Source organism: Phalacrocorax carbo, chromosome 4 (genome assembly GCF_963921805.1).
Source record: "Phalacrocorax carbo chromosome 4, bPhaCar2.1, whole genome shotgun sequence".
Taxonomy (NCBI): Eukaryota; Metazoa; Chordata; class Aves; order Suliformes; family Phalacrocoracidae; genus Phalacrocorax; species Phalacrocorax carbo.
Genome location: NC_087516.1, coordinates 69,941,555 through 69,966,208, shown reverse-complemented (window position 1 = coordinate 69,966,208; position 24,654 = coordinate 69,941,555). Strand labels below are relative to the sequence as shown.

The window sequence follows — 24,654 nt, the reverse complement described above, 5'->3', positions numbered from 1 at the left end:
CAATAGGATGCTCCAAGGTGGGTGTAAAAGGAAGAAGAGTTGTTGTACTGTAATTTTATAAATGGGTTTTGCAGGGTCAATGATGTTAAAAGATGCTGAAGATCCTTTCAGGTCTTTTTAAGGTTTTGTTCTTCATCTTTTTGCACCTTCCCTAGTGCTGTAAAGTATAACTTTACATTTACAGCTTGTGAATCACCTTAGTGTGGACTCAGGTTCATTTTCAGCCTCTTCTTATCTTTTAATATTAATTTGAAATCAAGTGAGCCACTTACTGCCTAACTGCTTTAATTTGCATACTGATAAACTGAAGTGATGATAACTGAGTTTGAAAAGCTCTCTGAACAATTCTTATGGAAGACAGCTTATACCTCTGTTAACATTGCTTTCATAAACTATAGCTGTTCTCATTGTCTTGGAGCATCTCAAAGAGCTTTTGCATAGAAACATAAAAATGAGAAAATTTGCTTGCTCAGCCAGGAATGGTCTTTGTTCAAACAGGCAGGTCTCTTTGGTAAGAGAGGATTGCACTTCTGCGTGGTGCCTCCTTTGCAATATGGCAGCCCTGACTGTTTCTTTGGAAAGCCCCTTGCCCGTCTTCATTGCTGCAGGCTGACCCTGCAGCATTCCTGTGTGCCTCTTGCTCTTCGAACAGTATTTTGAGATAAAACTGTTCACTGTGATACACTGCATGTTTTAGTTTTTGGAAGTGTAACCTCCCAGGCTAGAAAAGAAAATGTTACTGTGTCAAAATGTAGTACTTGCACCAATTCGGACGACCTGCTCCATAAACAGACTGTTGGGTCACATTTGCTTTAAACAGTTGTGTTGTCCCTTTGACATTGCTGGCAATTATTTTGCCTTCATTGGTAACTGGCTTGCTTTTTGTAATGCAAACTTTTCAAAAGCATTTAAAAAGCATTGCTTCAGTCCCTGAGGCAAAAACTTGCTGGCACCTCTGCCCTCCATTGTTCAGATCTGCTCTGCACAGAATGAATTGGTCATGCATGGGTTGTGCCTCTGGTCTGGATGCCAGGGTGCACAGTGAGACCTTTCTGTGCACCTGCAGATTTCACTGTGCCATGGACACTCTTGATGCCACTAAAATGTGGATTATGATACAAGTCCTCCCTTGTCTTAGCCAAGGCAATCTCCAAGTTCTTTTTTCCTGTCTTAACTCGTGACTGGAGTTTTTCATGGGAATCCTGAACAGATAAGATGAAAGAAAATGTAGAGAAAGGCCTATTTAAAATTAAGGCATGCTTTTCATTATTAAAGGTTTTTCTTATGAAATCTTAGAAAAGGCTGTCTGTAATCATATGGTGTTTTCTCAAAGCAAACAACTTTCACCGAGACACTTGCCTTAAATGCTGTCCTGTACAGCAGCCAAAGGAGAAGTAATATTTACCAGATTTGACATGAGAGATTAGTAGGAATGTAAATAGAGTAGCCCTTCAAAAGGCACTGTAGTCAGCTCAATCATCCTGCAGCTTTGACAAATTTACTAGCATCTGTTCTGGTGCCATTTCTGCTGTACAGGCCTGCCATTAACCATGGAGAGGAAAGGGTTTTAATTAAATGAGCAGATTGACATCTTAAACTTCTGTAAGATCATGCCATATGGGTGGGTTATATTTGCAATTCTTTCTACAGCTTCTTACGTTTAGAGTATGCTTCACTGATGCCCCGGTTATTCTCAGGAAGATGCACTCACCCTAGAGCACTGGGGTTACTAAGCCAAAGTGTCATGCTGGAAGCATTTGTAATAAGATGCATATTACAGCATCTCATTTTTGCGCTGCATAGTTTTTCTTTTACGATTTTGGTTTTGCTGTAAGGTCTTGTTTTACTGACACATTGCTACCTAGTGCTAGCTACAACTGCTACTGTAGATTTCAGGTAGTACAAGGTATATGAAAATTATTTATTTACTGTAACTAAACCTCAGTCAATAGATAGTCAGTATGGGCCACAGAATAAGAAATGTTTTAGATGTACCTTAACGAAGTCAACGCTGCTGACGCTGTGTCTTGGCCGGCTGCTCCTGTTCCTCAGTGTAGTATGGGAGGCTGTGCAGGAGCCACCTGTGTGGCTGTTGCTGTGCAGGCAGATGATTATCCACTGGTACAGCCACTATTGATGAGGGTTTCAGATAGGCCAGAACAGCCATGAAACAGAGATTAATAAAAAACCACCTTGTTAATCTACTTATTCCCTGCTAGCAATGTGTTGCTGGCTTCATACAAAACAGTCAGCTCAAGAGAAGACTGCTCTTAATTCAGATGGAAATTGGTAAGTAAAATTTCACCGTGCCTTAAATGCATATGAGTGTATTCAGCTTATGCTTTAGTATTTGCCGTCCCTTCAATTTGTAACAGATTAGAGCAAGTTGTTTAATATGGCAAGATGCAACTATAAATAAAAGCCTTTTATAGGTTCAGAGAAAATCTTTATACAGTTTGTGTTGACAGGTTCAATTCCCAGGAAGGCCAAGAGGGAAATCAATTGATAATTTTAATCCAGAATCAGTTATATCTAAGTTTTTGAAACATGCTGATTCAACTTTTTCATGCAATGGTCTGTTTCTGCTGAAGTGGCAGGCGCATTGTGGCTGGTGTATTACCTCAATTGGGATCCCCCTTATACAGAGCTGAAGTAGCTGGTGAACAGATGAAGCCTTTTGGCAGCTGGTGCTGCTGTACTGGTACTGACCTATTTAAGCTCAGGTAACTACTTATCTGTCTGTCAGCACTCTTATGTCTGAGTGAGATCATCATCTTTCTGCTGCAATGTATGAGATGGTGCTAAAAGGTACTGTTGCAAAATTCTGCCAGCTTCCTGCCTTTTCAGCTGCAAGAGGATGTCTCAAAAGCTGCAGGAACCTAAAGGAAATGATTTGTCAGGACTTGAAGAGATTTAAATGTCTGAAAAGGTCTGAACGACTGCATGGGAGGCTATGGGTAAAAATCTAGTAGTCTGGGTAGAGTGCAGGGAAACAGCTTCAGGTTCTCTCTCTTTCCTGATAATGGCACTTGGTAAAAAATATTAACTTTTACTTTACTTTTTATGTATCCAGTTTCTTCAAAATACAAGAACTAGGAACTAGGTTGTCTTTGACCAGCTAGGCCACCTTTTACCCAAGAGTTAGCAAGCTTCCTGGCAAATGTCCATGACTTGCACTTTTTTTTCATCTCAGTTTTTGTGTAATCACTGTAACCACAGGAATTTGTTGAGATGTTTCGGTTTGTTTGGAGGAAGAATGTCAACTAAGACAGGTGTGTTTGTAAATCCTGATGGTGCTGGACTGTAGGTCATCTAGTACATGGAAGGACACTGGGGTTTTTTAAGTGCTGTTAGTCTGGCTGTAATACCATGCCTGTGTACAAATTTTGTCTGGGTAGGCTTTAAAAATAAAGCAATCTGAGCATCGGATGAAGTTTATGCTACCAGATGTAGATATAAAGCCAAGGAAGGGGGTAGAGAAGGATACACAAAATAAGGGAAATTTATGCTTCTGATAGCAAATGTGCATCTGCAGTTTGGAACATGCTTCATTTGTAGTACTAATGAGAAATTAATGTATGCTTTTCAAGTACTCTTACTCAAATTGAAATTATTTAAAGGATTTTTACAGGACATAACATATACTGTGTCTGAAGGTTGCCCCTCACTGTACAACTGCACTGGTTGGAAAAGTTTTCATTATTTACCCTGCAGGAAATAGTACTGGCTGTTTCCATATGTTACTAAAGACAAAACTTTCTTGGTGTGATAGCATGTAGGATATAGATACGTGTAGAATGCCTGAACCAAGGCTTTGTGGCTGCTCGTACTTGTGGATTGCGTGTATATGTGTGTCACATGGGCAGAATGATCCTCCTTAACACAGAACTGGGTTTGATTTTGCTTAGTTCCTCAAAGTTCCCAACATGCTTGTAATAGACACAGATTTACACAGGATATAGCAGGGTGTTTCAGCTTGTTGGCACTCCATAAGGATTACAAATTTGGGGTGAAAGGGAAAAGAAATTGTGCTTTATCTCCTCGGAAAAGCGTGCAGTTGAGGGAAGTATAGGAAATGGTTATCCAAACAGTGTAAAACCATGCTGAGCTTGGAAGTATATTGGATTGGTTCAGGGGCAATTACAGTATAAAAAGTCTTGTACTTGTTTCCCAAAGAAGGAAGCAAAACTGCAGCTTGCGTGCATGTCCACAGGCACCAGGGTTGCAGTGAACCTGCTGCACAGGTCAGGGAAGCAGTGTGGTGGAAGGCTCTAATGAGCCCTGTCAAAGTAAAAAGCCCGTAAATATCATTGGATCTGTGAATCTATCTCCAAGCCTCTATTTGCATGTAAAACAGATCCTTCACATAGTGCTGGCAACAAGCCTAGATGTTTTCTGAGCGTGTTTTGATCCTGCCCTTTGGAAGATACTCATAACTTCTTTCTTCTCTAGTCTGGACTGACCAAGAAATTAGGGAATTTTGAGTAGCTACTCTAAGATGTGCAGTGAGTGTGACAGCTCAGCTCCAACAGCCAGCAAAAATGGGCCGTTCAGCTAGGAGGCTTTTTAGAGTGGTAAATTCTGGGATCCTTTGGGGATGCCCACGCCATACTGCAACTGAGCAAGCCAAATTGGAAATAATATCACAGCTATCCACCACATTCACTGGAGAACAGGGGTGTGCCTGCTAAGGGCATCTCTACTCTCGGCAAAGCAAATATTTAATTTATTATTTTTACCCTAGTTAGCAATGGAGCAGCAGTGGTGGAGTGAGTAGTAGCAACTCCTAGGGAAAGAATGCATTACATCTCTGTTCCTGGAGCTGCCTCTCTCAGGTCTGTTTTAGATATTTCACTGTTGCCTCATTGTATTCGTTTTGCTATCTGTGGAAAGGGGATAAAAATTCTTATCCACTTACTGCAGCCTAGAGGAATAGTCTGTTTATATTTATGTAACTCCTTTCTCAAACATATTTTATTAGCATTAGCCACAGGAATAACGGTTCTCTTGTCTTAGTCCCTGGAAGACAGTAGTTAATACCCAAGTGGACCCTTATTATTTCAGGATTTACCTATGAGGGATATGGAAAATGGCTATTCAGTACTCTTCTTTTGTCTATGCTTATAGACTGCACAAAAGCACTTTTGTGGACAGAAGTGAGATTTCTGCCTTCTTACTGTGTTTTCCCTTGACCCTTTCTCAAAGTTAGAGCAATGCAAAGTACAGAAATTTAGCTTTACTTTCCAGCTTGCTGTTGAGTCCATGTTTTTAGAATAACCTACTGATCCTAGCTGTCAAGTTGCAGCTGCTGTGTCTCTGTGTGTGTTCGGAAATGGTGGTGCACCACTAATTCTTGCCCCATCATTGCTCTCCTCTCCTGGAGGCTTTGGAATAAACATAAGCTTGCATTACTCCATGCCCTAATGGGAAAAGAACAGTGTATCATCTCCTGACAGAGACCAAGGTATGACAGGATAAGACAGGACCCTCCTGGGATCAATGATGTAGTTTAGGAAAACTACCAGGGTCCATATGTGTGAGATGTGTATTATTAATACGTTATACATTAGCTGTAATTCACAGTTTTCTGTAGGACCTTTGAAGGTCCCACAGATGTTATAAAAAGACAAAGCACTTTTGAGGAAGCATGTTTTCACTCTCTCAGCAAAATAGTGGTTATCAGCATTTAATTTAACATAGCCCAGCAGAAACTATAGTATTGCCAAGAGTGTCTGAGAGTTGGCAGGTGACAGAAAGAATACCCAGAAGTTTTAAGAGAGCAGAGACTCAGTATGTCTGTTCTGTAAGTCTTTCTGTTCAGAACAAGAAGAAATCACAGGACAAAGTCAGAGTCCATCCTCCATATGTGCCCTGCCCTTGGTCTCTTTTATTGAGCTGGGTATCAGACGTGCTACTGATTACAGTCATTTTTACAGTGATGCTTCTCCCGCAGCAATGGGAGTGAAACCACTGTCTCGTTTCACTGGAGCTGCTTTGCAGGTGTCTGGCTATGGCAGGTTTCAATCATTTCAGACCAGGACTGTGTTTGAAATTATGACCCAGGAGGGAAAACCTTTAAAGACTTGGATTTATAACTGTGGTGTTGCAGATAAACTGTACCACCCTGGTGGCACGTCACTGAGCTGTTGGAAAAATTGCTCGGAAACAAACCCTGTGACTTGCAGGATATTCTGTCTGTCCCAAAGGCAAAGAGCTTAAGAAGTTTTGTTTTCCATGTAAGAGCACGTAATGTGCTTTTCTGGCTCACCTAGGGGATTATTTTTCATGGCCAAACCTCAAACCCATGTTCATCTTCAGAACCTTTGCTTATTTTCTGATGTCCCCTCTGGATTTGAAACCAAGACAATGCTGTCACCAGCATTTCTGTGCTGGTTTTGGCTGAGAAGGGGTTAATTCTCCTCACTGTGGGGGTCGGCTACCTTTCCAGCTTCCCGCGCTCTGCCGTGTGGCGGTGGGGGGGCTGGGAGGGGCGGGGCCATGGTGGGGGCGGCTGACCCCGACTGGCCAATGGCAGGTTCATTCCACACCATGTGACACCATGACCAATATATTGGGGGGGGGCAGTGGCAGCGCGGGGCGGCGGCGTCGGGTCGGCGGGCGGCGCGCGGCTGCGGCGCGTGCGGTTTGTTCCGGCGGTTCGTTCCCCCTCTCCCCTCCCTTCCCCCCCCCCCCCCCGGGGCTTTGCGCCTCTCGTTGTTCTCCTTTACATTGCATTTCTATTGTTGTTTCTTTTAATTTTAATTATTAAACTGTTCTTATCCCAGCCCACGAGCGTTACCCTCCTGATTCTCTCCCCCATTTACCGGTGGGGAGTGAGCGAGCGACTGTGTGGGGCTGAGCTGCCGGCTAAACCACGACAATTTCACTATGATGCAGAGGGACACACAGGTGGAACAAGCATATGGCCACTCTCAGCATATATATGACTTTATGCTTCTTAAGCACATGAGATACCGAAGTCCATACTTGGTTATGTCAGACAACACATAATGGAACGGGTAAATAAAGTGCCAGGTTTCTACTACAGAGAATATACTGGAGTATCCATCTTCTCTCATCTTCTCATCTTCATCTTGACTCAAAGTTGATGTGATTGTGTAATAAGTTTTGAATCCACATTTAAGCTTTCTGAATTCCCCATTTAATTAATTTTTGTTTACTCATTTTTTTAGACAAGCAAATAACAGCTGGTGTTTGCTTATGTTAAGACGACAGATGCAACACACAAACACCATACTTTCCCAGCACCAAAACTGAAGATGAGTTAATGTCTGAAGTGCAATTTGTATATAAATTTGTGTTTATGAACCTGTACATGTCAAATGTAACAAACAGATATACGAGGAAGATAGAAAAGATGTCGTCCTTATGGATTACAACAGAATCATTTTTTTCTGATATTTTCTTCCAGACCTGCTATAACATTTCTCATGCTTCCTGTGCCCCTTAGGAGTAAGCTCTTAGAAAAGTAGCATAATTTGGCAATTCCTTCTTGTGACCTAGCTCCTGGAGAGGGTTTCTCTAAGCTGCAAGGCAGAACAGCAGCCAAAAATGTAACTTGGTGAGTTAAATGGTTGTGCAGCTGAGAGCCCTTCACATGGTACAGCTGACAGAAGCTTCCATGAGAAGATATCAGCATGTCATATTCAGAGTTACATGGGCATCCCTGTGGTCTGCGGGAATGTAACCAACTCAAACCCCAAATGCACAAACATGCAGAGAAAGGCTCATTTATATTCATATTCATATCAGCTGAATTGGATTTGGACTACAGTGAAGTTGGAAGGAAATGGAGGAAAGCACTCAGGAAGATTTATTCCTGTGTTAGAATATGCAAACCCAGATGCTGCATCTGTATCTCATAGGAAATCATTCTTGTGCCTGATACTCATCTTCTGTGATTGTAATCTTGTCTTCCTCTTGATATGTCCTTTAGTTTGTAGTTATGTTTGTGCATGTGGCTGACTTTTCACCTACCCGTAGAATATGCATAGCATAGTTTTATCCAGCAGAGTAATCAAAAGAACAGTTCAGCTACTCATAGGAATGTCTAATAATGTCTGTCATCGTAATGCTGCTTTTAGGAATTCTGAGGGCTAAACTGACAGCTTTACGTTCAATAGAGATTATTTTATTGACAATGAGAAACTTGCTGACAATGTGGAGGGGAGACCCAAATCTGAACATCCCTATGTTTTCTAGGAGCTTTTAACAAAGAACCTAAAGTGTTCTCCTCACATTAAATTCCCTAAGAAGTTGGAGATTTATGGGTATTTTAAAGATATTAAAAAACTCTGTAGTATTCTGTGAGTACCTACACTGCTTAGCTGTCTTCCTTCATACATCATTCTTTAATATATATGTGATCATATTATAAACATATGTCATAAAATACAAGAGATATGCTGGACAACTAGATTTACATTAGTGTATGATCCTTACAATTCACATTTCTGGGTGTTGCTGCCTTTTCTCATGGGTGTGGCCCAGCTGGCACCTCCGAAAATGTTCCTGCCTTAAGCTACTAAAACTCAAGGGAGGAGGAGGCTTGAGTGCCATTTAAGCATGCACTATGAAAAATAATTGGTTTCTGAAGTCACATGAAGTATGAAAAGTAATCTCAGTGTGCTCAGTTACCATCTCTCTAGTAATAACGAAGGGTCTTTTTGTTGGGATGTTAGAAACACGAAACAAATACTTTAAGCAGCAGACCCTGGACCGTAGAGATAAAGTAGAAATTATTAATAGTTTGTTTCATCAGGTAAGAAATGTAATTTATTGCTGGTGATGGTACTAGGGAAGAAAGCAAAATGTCCAGCAAAACAGTCCCCCTCATCTTGGCAAGCCAGCAGGAGACGAAAACATGTTAAACAGTCTGGATGCAGGGAGCCGCAGTCAGGATCATGACATTTGCAGGCAGCAAAGTTGGTAAGTGTCCCATCTCCCTGTCCCTCCCCTTGTTCCCTGCACACCTACATGCACAGCTGCTCCCTGCCCAGGTGGCCCTGGTGTGAACCAACACCCAAAACCTCCAGGAACGCAGTCCCACAGTGGTGTGGCCAGTGCTGTGGCAGACACAGAAACACATGCTATTTACAAAAGATTGCTCTAAGCATTCCCTGGTGGTGCTACAGAGAGAAGTGTGAGGCAACAAAGGGAACAGAGAGATACTTCTTGCCTTTTCCATGAACTGCAGGAAAGATGGAATGCTATTTATAGTGTAATTTTATTGAGGGAATTCAGAAGTTGAAAGCCTGATCTTCAATGTAGTGCACCTTCTGAGGCTACCAACTTGCTTAGGTGAATATAATTCACCACTCACACAAAGAAACGGTGCTTATCTTCTTGAATTGTTGTGCTTAATCAGGAGCCATAACTCCTGTGCTTTAGAAACTATTTTTAAAAAGCCTTACCCTCCAAGAAGGCTAAGGTAGCCTAAGTGTAACTCGCTCTTTTGCTTTTACACAGTGTGAAGACTCAAGGTTGTGATTTGGACACGAATAGGTTTTAAGCGTTAGTCATGTGCTTGTTGAGGGGTTTTTTTGAGTTACTAGACCTGCCTTCAGAATATGTAATTATGTTCTCTGTCATACTTTACACTTTTCACCAGTGATTAATCTTCGTTTCTTGGTGGTGTTGTCTTCCATAAGTCATGCTCCCACATCTACCCTGTTCTCTGTGCGTGAGGTGTAAACACACACACCCAATTAGAAAATCTTTGGGGAACAAAAGCCGCATTGCTGAGCTACCCACTGCAAATTGCAGAGTTCACTTACCTAAGGACTCGAATATGATTTTGTGATGGTAATACCCATTCTGCTGCTTTTGATAGTTTTGCAGGTGGGAAAACTGAGGCATCATAGCAAATAGAAGTAATAACTTCTAAATTTGTACTGGGAGGAGTGATCTGACTAAGTGGTGATCGCTTACATTCTGAGCCTTCACCTTTGAGCCCTAGGCAGAGCAAGTAGCCAGAGAGCTCTGCAGGCTCACAGCACAGCTTTTCCCTGGGCTTCTTCATTGTTCTCCCAAGCCTAGCTGATTCACTTAGGTGCAGTAACAGAGAGGATGCAGGCTAAGCCCAACTTCTAATGCATAATCCTACAGCACAAAGCTTCAGAGGTTTTGTCTCAAACAGTAAAAAATGACAACTGTTTTCCAGGGTATCCTTAGGCCCAGGAGGTGACTCTTGTTCTTGCTCATTTGCTTTTGATCAAACTATGCATTAGACTTATGAGCTGGCTCCCAACTAAATTAATCTTGTAGTCTGTCCCACCACTATATGGGATGACCATACTCTGGTGGATTTAGGTGGATGTTCAGAAGGAATTTTCTCAGGAAGACAGAAAGGTTTAACCTCAGCATTTCCAGTGACAGATGCCATATACTGGCTGTGATGTAGGTCAGCTGTCTGCAGTGAAGTGGCAGTAGCAATCTTGTTGCAAGGTCAGTAATGAACTTCTCTAAATCTTGGCAACCATGGTCCTGTATTTCCACTCTTCTTTCCCTGCATAGTGTCAGCCAGCGTCTGACTCCTTGGGTAGTGGCTCCCTGTTGGCAGCCAGTTATATCACTGTTAAACAGGAGAGGTGAATTAGTCACCAACAATGCTGAGAAGGCAGAAGTTCTTGACACTTTCTTCACCTCTGTCTTTACCAGCACTGTTGGGCCCTGGGCCTTGGGAACAAAAATCTAAGCTGATGCAAACAGAGACCCACCATCAGTGAAGGAAGAGTTGGTATGTGAACTATTATAGGAACTTGACCCCTACAAATTGATGGGCCCTGAAAATATCCACTTGAGGGTGTTAAGAATGCTGGCTGACATCATTGTGAGGCTGCTCTCCATAATCTTTGAGAAGTCATGGAGATTGGGGGATATCCCAGAAGACTGGAAGAAGACTAGCATCATCCCCATCTAAAAGAAGGGCTAAAAGGAGGATCCAGGAAATTATAGGACTATCAGTCTTACTTTAGTCCCTGGGAAAGTTACAGAACAAGTCCTCAGGGGGGCTATCACAAGTCAAATGAAGCATGTGTTTGGGAAAAGTCAGCACAGATTCACCAAGGGGAAATTGTGCTTGACAAACCTGATCACCTTCTATGACAAAGTAACCTGCTCGGTTGATGTGGGGCGAGTGGTGGACATTGTCTACCTTGATTTCTCCAAGGCTTTTCATTTTGTGGGAAACCACAACCTCCTCCTAGAGAAAATGATGCATTACAGTCTAGAAGAGGGGTCCATGCAGTGGGTGGGGAACTGGCTGACAGGCCGCACCCAGAGGGTGGTGGTAAATTGCTCCTTTTCAAACTGGCAACCTGTCACAGGTGGCGTCCCCCAGGGATTGATATCAGGCCCATCCAGATCACAAGTGATCTAGATGATGGGATTAAGTGTGCCCTGGTGAAGTTTGTCAATGATACCAAACCGAGTGGGGAAGCAGACACTTTGGAAGGGACAGCCACTGTGCAGGAAGATCTGGATAGGCTGGAAGAGTGGGCTAACAAGAACCGTATGAAGTCTGACAAAGACAAATGTAAGGTCTTGCACCTGGGAAAACATAACCCAGGAGTGCAGCACAGGCTGGGATCTACCTGGCTGGGGAGCAGCTCCATGCAAAGGGACCTGGGGGTCCTGGTGGACAGGAAGCTCAATATGAACGAACAGTGTGCTGCTGTGGCAAAGCCAGCCAACAGGATGCTGGGTTGCATCAAAAAGAGCATCGCCAGCAGAGAGAAAGAAGTCATTATCCTACTCTACTCAGCGCTTGTCAGGCCACACCTGGAGTCCTGTGTACAGTTTTGGTCCCTGCTATACAGAAAATATGTGGACAGGCTGGAAGGGGTCCAGAGAAGGGCCACCAAGATGATCAAAAGACTGGGAAGCCTGCCATATGAGGAAAGGCTGAGATATCTGGGTTTGTTCAGCCTCGAGACAAAAAAGGCTTAGGAAGGACCTTATCATCATGTTCCAATATTTAAAGAATGGCTACAAAGAAGATGGAGACTCGCTTTTTACAAGGAGTCACTTGGAAAAGATGAGGCGTGATGGGTACAAGTTACTCCTGGGGACATTCCAGCTGGACACAAGAGGAAAATTTTTCACAGTGAGGACAGTCAGCCACTGGAATGATTTCTGCAGGGAGGTGGTGGATTCCCAAACATTGGACACTTTTAAGATTCAGCTGGACAGGGTGCTTGGCCATCTTGTCTAGACTGTACTTTTGCCAAGAAAGGTTGAACCAGATGATCCTTCAGGTCCCTTCCAACCTGGTATTCTATGATCACTCCATAGATAAATGTACTGCAGGAGAAGCAGCTGCAGAAAGCCCGGGGGATGGATAATGCTTGTAGCTCTCTAACTGCCCTTCTGATGGGGTAGAGAATTGTGAATTATTGAGAAAAACAATATTGAGTGGGATACTTGCTCAACATGACTACAAGAAGCTGTGACCCAGAGCTGCATTTGCATTAATGGCAGTGTTCCCTTTGATTTCAGTAGGGGAAGGAGCTGCTGTGTAGCATTGAAGTATGATGTATTGGAAGGGGCATATTCCCCTCCTCTGGTGACTTCACTGGGTGTAGCTGGTCCTCAAATGTTTTCTGAAGTAGTTTCTCATTAGGATCAACTCATGGGAAGTAACAGATGGTGAAGTGAGGCTAACGTAGTGAGAATTTTGTGCTCTGTTAATGGTCTTTCTCTAAATAATAGCTGGGGAGTGGAGCAGGAATGAAGATGCTGTTATGTTTGTGGCTACCTCTGCTGCTATGTAGATGTTATATGCTGCTTTGCAGCATGTTTTGTCAGCAACAGAAAGGAGGAGGAAGAATTTGCTGGCTCTTTCACAAGGGCAAAATATTGCAGTTCTACTGCAAAGCAAATGAAATTGAAGCAATATTCAAAGGCATATGAGGAGAAACCAAAATGTGGGAGGCAATTTTACATTAACAGCCAAACAGGCCACATAACCACCTTGGTCTTTTTGGTTTCAACTTTTTCCTATGAAAATCAGTTAAATGAACAAGAAACAGTGTCTCTCCTCTGATATTCCCAGCAACTCTCCAACTTTTTAGTGTTTACTTCCATCCTAAAATCTTCCTTTAAAATATACGCATCTATAGATTCCTCCTTCTCTATGTGTGGGTGTGTGTATGTACATATCTAAATATGTATGCACGTACAGTACGGCTCTAGCCTGGAGAGCTACTTCTGGAAAGCTTCTCTGCTAGGGGCAGTTTATTTGTTGATGTGAAAAAATAATTTTTTTGCAAATTTACCCTGACTTACGAATTCACTTTCACTAAGTATAGTCATATAGTGACTCAGTGTAGCACAGAGTAAAGTTATAGAAGCCACCTTCTCACTGGTGTAAATTACGTGATAAGAGTCTGGTTTTCTAGGTGCTTTACAGAGTAATGTCCAGCAGCAGCAGTAAGATTTAACTCTCTGGGGTTCAGACATCTTGGCTTGCTGTTAGGCAGGCATAGCCTGGTTCCCATTTCACAGCTCAAGCAACTACCAGGAGAATGACTTTGGCTTTACCAGCCTTTTAAAATGCCAGAAGTGGTTGTTGCAAGCCATCACCTGCACCTTCTCGTTTCTTGGCTTATCAACTGTGTGCCACAGTGTGCCACAGTGTGAACATGTGAGTTGTGTGCTGACTGGAAGTTTTGCATCTGACTGCTTCTGGGATCCCAGCTTGAACATTGGCAGCAGCACTGGTGTCTGTCTTGAATGACATTTTTTGCAACCTGTCTTCAGTGATTGTTTTCAGGCCACAGTAATAAAAAGCTTTGCAAAAATCATTCCCACTGAGATTTTTTTTTTTCCTGGACTTGTCAACCTATGCCATAAACTTTCATATGCAGCATCCTTATGGGCCACTTTGTACTCTTTTCCGTGGACCTTATTAACAGTCCTGCAGGACAGATGCTTCTGTTAATCATTCTCTTGAGGTGTTGGTCAGCATGAAATTCTGCTCTGTTTCCCATGCTAGCACTAGCTCTGCAGTGGAAGCAGGTGTTCACACTATTAAAAACAAACAAACAACACAAACCCAAAAAACCCAACAGTGTGAAACTTTGCTTTTCAGGGGGCGTATGGATCTCTGAACAGCTCGGAGACTACTAAGGAGATATACTTCCTCCAGGGATCCTTTATCATAAAAACAGCTTACATGACTCACTCTTTCCCTGGGGATATACTGAAAACAACTCGATTAATTTTGTCTTTTAGCAGTCAGAAACAGGATTTATTTTGTGCTGTCTTTCAGGAAAAAAAAAAAAGAAAAAACATCTTCTGAAAAAAGTCAAGGGCCATATTTCCAGGAGGATCTGGGCTATATTTAATATTAAAGGTCTGTACACTCACTAACAGCAGCTCACTAACACATGGGCTGCCTGGCACTATGTTCACTCAAGCAAGTGCTTCAGCAAAAAATTCAGGACTATTTTTAGTTCTCTTACAACAAACCACTTGATTGTAAGGCCTGGGGAACTGCGACATTGTGATTGCAAGGGGTCTGGTGGAAAAGGCAGGAAGACAACACATGGCAGTATGCTAGCTACACCAAGGATTCCCAGCTGATGTGGAGAAGCACGTATCGCGAGCAGGTATTTTAAATCATCTTGTAACCCTTGGTCTGCCCACAAAATTAATCTGCTGGTCAGAGACAGGGCATGAAAGTGTTAGCTGGCTGGCTCTATCTGCTCCTGCCCTTAAAGATTCCATAAATTCCTGTCCTGACTGTCAGCTTTTAAATCGTCTCTTTTCGTTTCATAGCCTTTTCTGGGATTTTACAGGATCTTGGGCAAGTTAGCAAATGACAATAGCAAAGCAGAAATAAGTTTCCCAAAGCGAAGGCATTCTGCTTTTAAAGAAATACAGCCATTTCAGTGCCTGGGTGAGTAGCCTGTAACAAGTACTACAGTCCATTCTTCTCTGCGAACTGTATTAACTTTTAAAAGAAAATAGCCTGCCTTTGACCGGCCAGCCGGCTGAGGAGGATTTGATCAGACCCGACTGGGGGGTGGAGGGTTTGCTGGCAAACTCTACGTGCGTTTGTCTGAGTGTGCGTGTGTACGTACACGCGGTGCGTGGCACCAGTCAGCTGTGCCCCAGTGTTGTGGTCTCCCTCTGGCAGCTCTCTTGACCTCCGTTTGTCCCCACGGTGCTTCCTGCAGGTCCGTCCCACGCGAAGCAAGCTGGTCCCCGGGAGGTTTACGGTCTGCTCCTGCCGTGTCTCGTCCTCACGCTCGCGGGCCCCCCAGCAGCACCGCGCCCCAGGCGGCGAGGTGGTTGCCATTCCTGGGCGATGGAGTCACAGGAGAGACTGCCGCCAGCAAGCAGATAGCGGGAGCTGAGCAGGAGCGTGGGCAGGGCTGGCCACAGCTCGTAGCAGTGCAGGCGGCACTGGCCACCGTGCTGGAGGCGCCCGCGCCAGCGCTGACTCTGCTGCCAGCGGGTGCTCGTGCCAGGTGAGAGCTCGGAGCTTCAGATTTATCTCCTAGATGGACACAAGTATGTGTTGTGTCACAGCCCGTTGTGATACTGCCAGGGAGATGAGCTGTCGGATTTCGGCAGCATCCTAGCTGCCTCCTCATCGGTTCACAAGAGTTGACGCTTTTTAAAGTGTGCTTTGTTTTAAGAGAGAGGATTTTAGCCTGCTGGTCACACAGGAGCTCCCAGCTTTCACAGGGTGCTGGAGCAGCAGCTGGACTTAGGCAAGGAAACTTTTGCATATGTAATATACCTTGGGTAGCCAGCCAGTTCTTTGCTCTCTTGTATTTCACCCTTTTGTTTTAACTCTGTTGTGCAATGTTTGCAAGTTCCTTGCTTCAGAGTCGGACCCAGACTTCAGGGTGAGCCTTGATGCAGTTTAGCTGCATTGCTGTGTTTTAAAATAAATACTCGGTATTTTACCCTTAATGATACCATTATCTTAAAATAGCATGATGTGCTGCCTCTTTTGAGTTATGTGGTAGTGAATGCAAGGAAGAGGAACTGTTGAATTCCCATGAACTCTGTGTTCAGAGATCCTACCTAGCTGCTGCTGCAGCCTCCTCTGTGTACTGTAAATGGGTATTACTGAAATGCACTGTTCTTGCACTGCTCTCCGCTCTGCTGTGGTCATGTTCTCTGCCTCAGCCACACTTTAGGTGCATTTGAAAAGACAGGTGAAGTGGCAGTTTCATAACTGAGTTTACAGTGTATTCCCGCTAGATGTGTGCATTTGTGTGTAAACAGTACAGATGGCGCAAGCAGAGTAGCTATAGTGTGTGTTGGCTTATGCTTGTATGAACTGAGTTCAGATTATTACCTAATAATCAGTTGTGTTCATGTGAGATTAGATAATCAATGTTTCTTGGCTTGTTTAAAAAAATGCAAATATTAAAATATAAATACCCATTTTGTTCTCATTGATTCTGGCCAATCCAGTTTTTTCACCTCCAGAAATAGTCTTCAACACTGATTGCTGAGTTGCCAGTCTCAACACTGATTACTAAAATGAAGGCAAGTGGAATGAAGAGTCAGTTACTCCATGACCTGAGTTAAGTAAACTGAGTCTGTGTGGTCTAGAGATTGTTATACTTTCTGAATAATTCCGATGTATTTCTTGGGCTTTCTCTGGAAAAAGTAGAAGTGGTTGAGATGTCATTAAAACTTCAGTGACAAATGTTTTAGAGATATGGCAAATAGCACTTCTCTGGGAGGCACTGTACTTGTCAGTGTAAATTAAAGTTGTATGTCTGCTTATGGTGACCAAATGCACAAACTTTACCAGACTGCTGCAAAGGTTGACTGGATGTTTCTTAATCAGCACTGTATCTTCCCATCTTCCTCCTCCCATTATCCTGAGTGTTTCATGGGCAGGTACCAAACAAACCACTTCTGGAAATATTCACCCGTACGTCTTGGTACCATATTTGCATTTGCGCAGAGGATACTTGTGCACAGTACAGTCCTGATACGTTTTAGGATACAGTTCATGACTATTATGTGCTAGAATCAGCCTGGCACAGGAGACAGTCTGTGTGACTAACTGCATTGTCTAATCTTGATATTCTTGTACCTCTGTCTTGGAAAGACGTATGGCCCTCAAAGCGAAAGACGAACTCCACTACCTCAGAGATACAACAATTATTCTCAACTACCTACAGTAACTGTCAACAACCCTGCCTGAAGACAGCCCAAAATAGCAGCAGAGTTGTTTTTTGGTAGTGCTGGTTGCGCAATGAGAGGTAAAGGAAGGTAGTTGTAATGCTCTTGAGAACTGTTATGAAGCGAGCATGTGCTTACACAGTATTTGGATATAAAATTCCCTCTTTCTCTTCCCCCAGACCCTTAAGCCTTTTAATTAGGTCAGTGGGTGAGATGCTGTGCTGCTCGTCACCTGTCAGGCCCTGAGCACAGCCGGAGGTGGTACCACAGGGTGTGTTGTAGCACCCCTGTCCTGGAGCTGCTTATGGATATTGCAGGTCTCCCCTGCTCTGCAGATGGCCTGCTGCTGCCTCTTGCCCTCTCTTTCCAAAATGGGGTTACACTTGTACTTTAACATCTGTGCAGGCTCAGAGAAAAGCAGAAATCTTGGTTCAAGGAGAGGCACTATCCTTCTGGCTTTATTGTTCTAGTTGGGATGAAAAAGTGACGGATTGCACATAAGCTCTGCACCTGGTATCTCTTGCTATAAATCTAAGCGATGCAGCTCTTTCGCAAACTGTGACGTCCAGACTGATTTTGTCATTTAAATGTCAATTCAAAGAAATATTGTTTTCTGAGCTATTAGTGAAGATGAGCAGTTGTCAAGTTCATATCTTTTCATGTCATGTAAATGCAGAGCTGTAAATCACAGTTACATAGTCGAGTTTAAAAGTGCTTTCTGGTTTTTTTGCGTTTTTCTTTTCCCCCTGAACGTCGTTAGCTAATTTTAACAGGAAGTAGCTTATTAATTAAACTTCATTTTCTAATGAATCCAGCTCATCCTTCTTAAGCCAAGTCTGACACAAAACCAAACTCATTTTAATTCTTAAATCATTAAATGAAGTCACTGACTTTTCTGTCTGTGAATGTCAGATGGTAGCAGATTACTGAAGTACTTAACCTGAACATTATCCAGAGACAGCAGCTCCCTCTTCTTCCAAGACATAGTTATGGAGTGCTTTAATGCAGTCCATGTTAAAAGTTGCAAGATCTCAGCATTCATTCCTGCTGGCAGAGGAGCAGTTATAACCTGCCCTTGTGAAAAACACATTTTTGATTTAACAATGAAAGTAAGTGGCAGACTTTCAAAATGACCAGGATCATATCGGGGTCATTCAGGTTGTGACAAGAGCTGTTCTGTCTATGATGCTTCTGAGAACCTTCCCCTTTTCTAGGTATGCAGGCAGATTCTTAACTTCTTGTGAAAACCTGACCCCAGCTATGGGAGTGGCACTCTTGTAAACCTGGCCATGAATTTTACTTTCAATGAAAAAGTAATGTAGTTTTCAGGCTCCCAGAGATTTTCCTGTCTGCTGGTTGGATGCCAGATTGCTGGGGACTGAACTGTGGGTCTCCAGGCCATGCGTCATAGGCATCTTAATCTCAGGAAGAAGAGGAGGGCTCCTGACTTGAGGGCAGGAGCTGCACACATCCCCTGAGGGACGGCGCAGAGCACCAGCTGCTGCAGCACTCGCCAGTGGGGTGCAGGTTTGCTAGTCCAAAGCTGTCCTCTGTGGTGACAGCTCTCTGCTTGGCCAGGACCAGGCTTGTCTCTGCAGGTAACATCCTAACAGGCCCATGGGTCACCCACACAGTGCAGTCACTAGGGGAGGTGTCTGACTGGCAGAGATAGCTTAAGGAGTTGGTGTGGCAGTTCTGAGAATATGCAGGTTGGATGTCTGCAGATCAATGTTATTGGTAGCTTGTAAAGGTACCAAGCCAAAGCTGGAGATATTCATGTTCTTGTTATCTGTTTCCTGGTGCTCTTCTTGGATGATACCATCTTTGCATGTAGCTGATTTGACCAGTGCACTCTTCAGTCCATCTGTCTGGCAGCACGATAAAAACGTGGCCTCACTTGCCCGCAAAAATAAAAAGCCCAGCTTGTGTGGATGGGAAAGATGTCAATAAATACCTACACTGACATTTTACCTTTAGCAATATAGAAAAGTGAGGCAGCTAGAAGTAGCAAAGACTGTTTCTTAGAAGCAAGTATCACATGCCTAGGGATAGGATAGAATATTTTAGAATATTTCAGTTCGAAGGGGCCTACAATGATCATCCAGTCCAACTGTCTGACCACTTCAGGGCTGACCAAAAGTTAAAGGATATTATTAAAGGCATTGTCCAAACGCCTTTTAAACACTGACAGGGATGGAGCATCGACCACCTCTCTAGGAAGCCTGTTTTCCAATGTTTGTCCACCCTCTTGGTAAAGAAATGCTCCCTAATGTCCAGTTTAAACCTCCCCTGGTGCAGCTTTGAACCATTCCCACACAGGATAATACTCATCTATCTATGTTCTTAAGAGCGTTTCCTGAAAATGCGTGGAAGAGGTAACAACATCCAGCAGTTGTTTCAGCTTCCTTGTTTACATTCTATTCAGTCTTCACTTGGTTCACTTTATTCTCCCCATGGGATATCTCCTTTGCAAACAAGCTGGATTTCTAATGAGAAAGTACTAAGTTTCCAATATTAAGCGCTCAAAACCCCAAAATGTTTTCTCTGACAGTAAAAACACACCATGCTTGTCCATGGATTTTGAACATCTGCCACTGGGAACTGACTCATGGTGTTGCATTACCAGAGGAAAGAGATAGTGTGTTTTGGCACCATTTGTTCTTGTCCTCCCATGGCCTGCCACTGAGGTCTTTGTTTCAGTATAGAAGAAAATGAGGGTTAGTGGCTTTGGAGATCACTGTTACTACACGCTCCTAACATGAAAACTAATGAAATGATGGGATGAAGGTATAAAATGTAGTCAGAGCCTGCAATAAATGGTCAAACATAAAATGGAAAAATCTATCCCTATTAAAAGTAGTGTGTGCAATATATTTATTTAGGCACTCTGAATCAGAAGAGCTATGGCTGTTTGAGAAATGTGTCTTCAGGAAATAATTTTTTCATTTAAACTTAATTTGTGGAGGTTTGAAAGTAGACTTCATTCTTGTGGAACTGGATTATGCCTTGGTTGTTACATTTCCCTCTTCTACAACATCTTTTATTTCTCAGATCCACAAATAGCTTTTTCATCCTGGTTGCTACTGGCAAAAGCCTGTAAATCGGGTTTTTGGACACATACAAGTGAATCAGAAATGCTGTGGTTGGAAGTTTTGCAGTCATTAGAAGGAGGTGCTAAAGCGATACAAGGTCAATCAGCCAGATTTAAGCAAACTCAGTTTTTTCAGAAACAACGTGGTGATGAGTTAGTGCCAGCAACCTCGCTGCTGAATCACAGTATCATCTGCCTTTCTGCAGCCTGCATAAGCTGTACTGCACACGCTCTTTCTACAGAAATTAGGTTGTACACCACATCACACATGTATTGCCCAGTGACCATTGCTGGCAGGAATGAATCTTGAACCTCAGCCTAGGACATTTAAGTACTGACATCCTGAGGGGAACAACTGAACGTGGCCTTATGTTTGCCTTTTTTCTGCATCTCCAAAAGGTGTGATGATAGACTGGGAAAAACACAGCTCACTTTGCCTTTCCCCCAGGGTACCCTGATACATGGCAGAGCCTGTGGCTTGTGGTTGGGGGAGGAGAGGGGGAGGCTGCTGCCCCAAAGCAGAGGAAGCTGTCAGGTGGAGCTATGGAAAGAAGACACTAAGATTCTTCATCATAGAAGTTCTTACCTTAAGCAGTCACTGTCTGGTCCTAAAAGATTGTGAGGCCACTGCTGAGATCTGCTTTGTGAAGGGCTTTGGACACCCTGAATAGCATGTTGTTCACCAGACAAAATGGGAAGAGCAGCCACTTAAGTGCTTTGTCCCTACTCCAGTGCTCCTTCCAACCTTACGAAACCTGACATAACACCCTGAGGTTCACACGTGGTATAGGGAGGACTGTTAGGGAAAAGAAACAATGCTGGGGGGGATTTGGGGCAGAGAAGATGACAAATTACACAAACTTTTGGTAGTAGTCAGTTAGCTGGGAAAGCTTTCCCAGCTGTGTCCTCTCCCAGCCTACTTTTGGTAGTTTTAAGGGCACCCAAATCAACTGTTAGAAACGTTTGCTGGGCCAGCTTTCCAGCACAAGTTCAGGTGCTCACTGTGGTTGTTGTTTACTGATCGAAGCATAAGGTACCCAAGCTCCTCTGGGAGGGTTGCCCTCACCTGCCAGCCCTCCCTCTCTGGCCAAGTTGTGATCCCAACTGCTTTTGCATCCTCCCGCTTAGCAAAAGGATCCCAAGGCAGCAGTGAGTTCTCATGAAATGGTGCAGTCGCTGCTATGTAGTTACTACAAGGACTGTAATCAAAGACTGTAAAGTATTTGCTCTAATCTGTGACTTGAGTTGTGATGTTGGCTGGTCAGGCCAGCAGCTGGCAAGTTTTTGAGCTGGTGCGTGCTATCTTGCTTTACAGCAGTACATGTGAAATGCCCCGGGGGCAAAATCTACCACTAACCTTGCAGATTGCTGCAGTAGAAGCAGCAGCCTTTCCCTGGCCTTGCACACACCTACTCCTGTCCCTGTCTGCATGTTGTTTGCTCCCCTTGCAGCTCTGGAGATCCTGTCCTTCAACCCTGTAAGAACCCGGTCACTGGTGGCTTTCAGGTTCTGAAGTATTGAAAGGAGCCAATTTCTTTTTTTAATGCCAAAACTTAGAGGCTTTTACTTTAAGTAGTAGTGAGAGACATTTTTGCTTGTGCTTGTGAGGACCCTCACTGGTTTTTTACAGCTTAAAGCAGATAATACACCGATATTTATAGTTAGTAGTTTCTGCTAGGTATCTCTGATTGCAAATTGCCTTTAAATACATTCCTTCCAGTTCACCAAGTAGCATGTGAAATTATTACCTCTCTGATTCCTGTGTTGTAAAAACTCAGTTAAGGTACAGTGGAAAAGCACATTGTAGTAATTTAAATTGCAACTTTTTCCTTTAAATCTAAACAGGGTCTTTATTTGACCCACTTCACTCCAGATATGACCTTTGTGTCTCTGTTGGGTCATTTTCTGGGTTTATGACACACTTTGCATTCCTATAAAGCCCTTCACAGGGTGATCTTAAAGTCTTCACAAGCTTTAATTAACTGAAGTGGTATGTCTCCCCTGTGAGGTCAGTAAATATTCTTAATTTCTTCTTGCAGAAAGAGTAAAATATGGCAGAGAAATTTTAAAGGAATTCAACAATGCTGGGCAAAACGCTACCAAGGAGGTAGAAGCAGAGGCCGTGATTCCTGACCCCCTTTGATGTGTGCCATTTGTCTTTATTACATAAACACGGACAGGAAAGATGTAACCTAGTGTAGTGAGGCAAGATGTAGGTTAGGTTTCCTTTGTCACTACATCTTCTGCTTTTTGACCTGTAAGTTGTTGAAAGCAACAAAAGCCTATGGATGAGGGAGTCTTTTCAAAACCTGATTAAAAAAAAAAACCAAACAAGCAAACCCTGAAAGCCTCATTCCCCTCTAAAGAGCTATTTTTAGGAACCTAAAGCAAAGAGAATACCTTGCGGGGTCTGTACGCAAAGTTTCTGTCTGTCTGTCTTAGGATAGCTTAAGTTTTAATGTACTTGTCAGGTTGTTGCTGTTTGTGCCTGCTGAAAAGCAGGGACCAGACAGAGCAGACCGTGCTCATGGCACAACGTAGCTGCTGCGTGGTGTGCTACCATGCAGGGAGGGGACAGATCCTTCTTCGAGGCTGCTGGTGCAAAGCCTATTAACGGGAGGTTTTGTGAAGAAGCAACATACGGTGTTAAGATGACCCTTATTCACATTTTGATCACAGGATGTTGTTGACTCTGTCCTGAGCAAAAGGGAAATAGATTTCAACTGTTTTGTTGCTGGCTACTTTATCAGAAAAATGGCACTGGTAGAGCATGAGCAGAAGGCACCATATTTATTGATAATAATATGTGATACCCAGTTTTAAGTACCACCAAGGAAGGAGGCATAACAGGGCATCATTGTTGTCCTTCCACAGCTGTGAAAACCAGTTAGTTGTGTCTGTCACTTCAACTACTTTCCATCCCACGTGGATGTTCTTTTTTACCCTTAGGTACCAGGTTGTTTACTTTTGCTTAAGGTATAATGACTCTAATGACAATGTTGGAAGGACTTCCAGGCTTTATTCTGCATTTGAATGCCCTGAATGCAGGATGTGGTCTCCTGATTCAAGGGCAAGAGGGGACAACACAAGCAGTTCTGCTGTTGAGAAGAAAGGAAAAAAGTGCTGGTCTAAGACTCGCAGTGCAGGAGAAGTGCTGTGGGAAGACAGTCTTTACTGCTGGTGCTCTGAAACACTTCACTGGGAGCTGAAGCACTGGCTTTGTACAAAGCTGGCTGGTTGCGAAGAAGCAGAGAGCAGCTATGGCAAGGAAAGCAAAGCCTTTATTTACTGAAGTCCTTGGCAGTGGTTGTACCATTTTCTTTTACCCAGCACACAAGTAGATAAAATAGTAAATGCAATCATGCAACAACAAAATTTGACAAGCTGCTTTAAGCGAAATGAGAATCGGTGAAGAGTTCACTCCATATTATTATTATTGCTTTGACATTTGCATTTCACGTATTATCTTCCTCTCTTATTCTTCCTAGAAAATAACCCCCTTTTTTCTACAGGGACACTAGAAGGAAGGCTTAGACACAACTGATTTTTTTATTTCAGCTTTTCAGCTATTCGGTAATAAAAGCATGTCCCTCTCATGACAGCAGAGCTGCTCCCCCCCAAGAAAGCCTCATTAAAGCAAGGAAGGCTGGAGACATTACAGCAACAGATTGTTGTGGCCTTGGATTCCACTTCCACAGGATAGTTGTCCAGTTTTGAAACAGCAGTTATCATTTTAAAATTGCTTTGAATTCTTGCCTTCAAATTTAGTTGGTGAGTTGATACAGAATTGGCTGATAGGGAAGAACTGTGATACATCATTGGGTGTCTTAAGACAATATAAACTAATACAAGAACAGGTGGTGATAATACTAATTTAAAGACAGACAAAAATAGCATCAAAACAAAAAGGGACAGACCCACAATCTAGTATGTAAACACTGGGAACCACTTCGTTAGCAAACAGACCAACCGTGTCAGCCATCTGAACTGAAGAGAAGCTTGAGCAGGGAGTGTGTACTGCAAGGTGAAGCTTTCAGCCTCTCAATTCACAGGCACCAACCCAGGACATAGGTTTGGTAGGTATTGTTCTGTATAACAACTTGGAGTTGTGATTTTGCATTAAGGGTGCTTTGCCTTATCTCTTGTGGTTCTTGCTGTTAAATTTGGAATATGAGAGTGATATAGTTGGTTAAACGAATCTTAAACTGATACAGCTGAAGCGACTTTTTATCTGCTGGAAGATTGTGCATACATAGTCTGATGATTTTTAAGTCTAAAAGATCGGTTTGCAACATGTTTTAGGGACACATTGGTGTGTGAGGGTTGGCTAGTCAGTAGTTCTAGGTAAGTCCACAGCTGCAGTTCAGTGTTTAAAACTTGTT

General features: G+C 43.1%; 1 protein-coding gene across 4 annotated transcripts in view; it reads left to right on the top strand.

The window, feature by feature from the left end:
* Window positions 1-24,654, top strand: part of ARHGAP24 (Rho GTPase activating protein 24) — a 224,414-nt gene that overhangs the window by 124,929 nt on the left and 74,831 nt on the right. Inside the window, exon 1 of one of the 4 annotated variants that reach the window (XM_064450384.1) lies at window positions 14,519-14,633. The exons of 2 other annotated variants lie outside the window; for them this stretch is intronic. The gene's annotated coding sequence lies outside the window, so the exon portion shown is untranslated. Of the gene's footprint in view, window positions 1-14,518; window positions 14,634-15,210; window positions 15,498-24,654 lie in introns of those variants that run through there. One more of the 4 variants, XM_064450387.1, reaches the window with a different exon arrangement.